This window comes from Lycium barbarum, chromosome 1, assembly GCF_019175385.1.
Source record: "Lycium barbarum isolate Lr01 chromosome 1, ASM1917538v2, whole genome shotgun sequence".
Lineage (NCBI taxonomy): Eukaryota > Viridiplantae > Streptophyta > Magnoliopsida > Solanales > Solanaceae > Lycium > Lycium barbarum.
In genome coordinates, this window is record NC_083337.1 from 16,216,866 (window position 1) to 16,220,718 (window position 3,853).

Here is a 3,853-nt window from a genome sequence, read left to right on the forward strand (position 1 = left end):
TATGTAGTTAATATCGATAATTAAAAGAGTGGTATTTAAACAACCTTATGAAGAATTACAATGTAATACTGCATATAAAAGCTCAATGTGAACCGGCTATTTCGAAATCTTAAAAATAGCAAAAGCTTGATGCATCGAGCATATATTTAACTTATGTGCCAGAAAAAATTATTTCTTAAATTTCACGTCCTGTCAAATAGAGTCTCACAGGAGAGATCCGACAAAGTATCATCATATGAGCTGGAGCAACGATAAGGCAAAATACATGATAAGAGGGTCATTTTTTGGAAAAGAATCAAAACGACAAAGTTTGACAGACTGGAGAGAAGTAAGCGGCACATGGTTTACAAAGCATCATATCATACTATATAATAGACCCCACAATTCAAGAATGGACAGCCGGTACCAAAGATTTTGTAGTATAATATATAAAATAAAATAAAAATATATTGTAATATTTACGGGGTCTTTTTCGATTTTTGAAAGTCAAACGAGTTTTTCCTTAATCACAATTTTAATAGATACCTTTTAATATTTTGAATTGACAATTTTTGTGGCTTAGTAATATTTTTTATGTAGTTTTTAAATATGTAATTTTATTTTAAAACAATTAAAGATTTAATATTTGAATTTACGGTCAAATTAAAGTATTTGATTTTCAAAATCCAAAGGACACATAAATTGGGACAAAGGGAGTACAATATTATGTATATAAACCTCTTCAATTGTTTCAAACTTCTCAGCCTCTTCAATATCAAAGCTCTATCAATCTTTAATTGTCACTCTTTAAATTTTCTTAGATGCCAAGAAGGGACAATCTTGAACTTTGATATTTTTGCTATAATGGCACTGTCTAGAGTTGTTGTTGGACTGGCCATTTTTGTTGTGGCATTGGTCACTATTATTCCCTTTGGACAAGCTCAAGGACTTGCTCCTGCTCCTGCACCTGCCAGTGATGGTATGTTCTACCTTTCTCCTTTCTTCAATCTTCATACTATACACACATCTTTAGGTTGTTCTTTTTTGGGTTTTCATCTGGTGTCCGATATTCATGTTGGGGCCCAATTAAATTTGGATTTGCGTCGGGAAGACTCACATTAGGGATAAAGCGCTCCTTAACAAAGGTGACTCCGTATTCGCGGAAATTCGAACTCGAAACATCTGATTAAAGATGAAGAAGTACTTACCACTGGGTTAATTTCACACGTGGTCGTTGAATTATATTTATTGATACAACGAGTAAAGTTTAATGACTTGATACAAAAAAAGAAAAAAAAAGTTTTATGACTTACTAACACAATAGGTAAAGTTCAATAATTACGCGTGAAATTAACCCCATATCTTTGTGTTACGTTTTTGGATTCTGTCTTAGCCTGGCTGCAGTGACAGATTCAAACTTTAGACCTTGTAGGTTTGTGAATATTTTCACCTATATTTGGTTTTCCGACATATAAAATTCAGTTTCAAATCACTAGATTATGCTGATATCTCAAACCCGTGATTGGATCTGCCACTATGCGGTTGGGGGGAAAGGGGGTGGTGGTCGTGGGGGTGGGATTGGGGGGAGCGGGAGTAAAATTGTGGGCCAAAAGGTTTCTAAGAGTGCTAGATATGTCAAATCTCTGTTTTCCTACGTTCTAGTTAAATTGTTGAACCATGAAAATTTGTACATTATTAGTTAAAGGGCTAACCTGTTATACCAGATTACCTAACTTATTTTTATAGTTAATTATTAAAATCTCTTATCATACTTTCATATTTATATTTACCTTTTAGATAATCTTATAGTGTAAAAGTTCTTTAATATTAACGATATATAAAAGTTAAACTTGATCCCCAACGTAAAAGTGCTGTGAAGGGTGAAACTATATAACCATTACACTACTCCAATTTCAAGTAACTGTTTTTTGCTATTCGTTTTGATTTCATTCTTATTTATATTTACCTTTTAGGTAATCTTATAGTAAGTTCTTTACCTTTTAGATAATCTTATAGTAAGTTCTTTAATATTATCGGTATATAAAAGTTAAACTTGATCCCTAGCTTGAAAGTGTTGTGAAGGGTGAAACTATATAACCATTACACTACTCCAATTTCAAGTAACACTACGTTTTTTGCTACTCGTTTTGATTTTTTTCATTCTTTTGAAATCATTTGCTTTAGGCTAATAGGATAGTTGTATTGCAATTTGCAGGAACAACAGTTGATCAAGGGATTGCATATGTGCTGATGCTGGTGGCTTTGGTTCTTACCTATCTTATCCACCCTATGGATGCTTCTACCTACATCTTCTTCTAAAAATTATATAGAATTATGTCTATTTTTTTTTATTTTTGTTTATCTTTTAGTTTTGCAATCTGAGAGGGAATTAGAAAGTTCAAACACGGAGTTGTATTAACAAATTCATTCATGTCTTATTGGTAATAACACGAAATTATATATATTGTGTTTGTTGTTGCTCTTTCTCCTATTTAATTTCCATCAAGAGGTATCTCACATTATTTCACCAATCCAGAGGTGCCGACATCGCTTTGTCACAAAATTTTCATATATATATATATATATATATATATATATATATACTAGTTGCATGAGATTCATGCTAAGCCCGGGCCCAAACTCATGCTACAAAAGTATTAAATTTAATTTTTTTTTAAAATATCACTTATGTTACATTTTTTCAATTGCATAATTAATTTAATCTATTGGCACGTGTATCATTATCTTATTGGTAAGTCTTTATAATTATTAGAGTTTTTCAGTCACATAATTGAATAATTTATAAAAAGTAAATTATTTATAAGGAAGGAAGTTTGGAATGAGAGTTAGCAAATACAAGATTTGATATTCACTAAATAAGCAAAAGTTTGGAAGTTTAAAACAAATAAAGGATGTGTTCTGGGGGTGCTTATTGGTCGGTTTATCGGTTTACGGTTTACAGACACACTTAACAGATAACCAAACCAATGAGATATTTGTTATCGGTTTTAATCAGTTTAGATTCTTAACGGTTCAATTTTCGGTTTAACCAATAAGAAAATGTTTTTTTTTTCTTTCTTTCTCTTGTTTTCTTTTGTTCATATACATTGCCTTCATGCATAAAAGTCTACACAAATTACAAGTAGAAGCAAATTCAAAGACGTTATTGCTAAAACAAACTTGTTTTATTTCTAGTCGAGTTGGAGAGAACTAAAGTGTCGCTTGCGGAAATAGAGTTCTGGAATGAAAATAAGAATTTAGGAAATAGAGTTTGTATTTAACATTGTTTTAAAAGGCAGTGTCAGGACTCGCCTCGGGGCAGGGCAGTGGCAAAACGCCCTGGGGCTAACGTGCAGGGCTTAGTTCCTATGAGGCTTACGCCCTAAGCGCCCAACCGTACGCCCTAAACATGTCTAACGCCCAACGCCCAGGGCTCGCCTAACAGTTCTTACACAAATTATATTTTAAATTCCTTAATTAAAATCATTCACCGTCATAATTGTTTAACAAAATAATGATACTTAATAGTTTTTCATCTATAGAAATAGAAGATTGGGTGTAACTCATATAACAAGTCATAGTATTGGATATTTACTATTTGAGAACGTAGTGAGGGTGAATATCACTTATTTTAAAAAAAAAAAAAAAAAAACACATAGCGGAATTGTACATTTTCACTTGTCATTGGTCATAAGTTCTATGTATCAGAATTATCATATAATTTTATTTTTTGTTCATGAAGAAGTTATGTTTTAATTGTAATATTGATAAATTTTATTAATTATTTGCTTATAGGGAGATAAAATGAATAATGTGATAGTAATAGTGTTTTAAGAAACTGTGTTTTTTTCCGTGTTTGAAAGTTAAAATGTTA

At 31.5% G+C, this 3,853-nt stretch overlaps 1 long non-coding RNA gene across 1 annotated transcript; it reads left to right on the top strand.

Annotated features, from left to right (window-relative positions):
• Positions 1-329: 329 nt before the first annotated feature.
• LOC132632471 (uncharacterized) lies at positions 330-2,441 on the top strand. Its single transcript, XR_009579421.1, has 2 exons — positions 330-958; positions 2,195-2,441. It is a non-coding gene; the product is annotated as an uncharacterized LOC132632471 (long non-coding RNA).
• Positions 2,442-3,853: the final 1,412 nt, after the last annotated feature.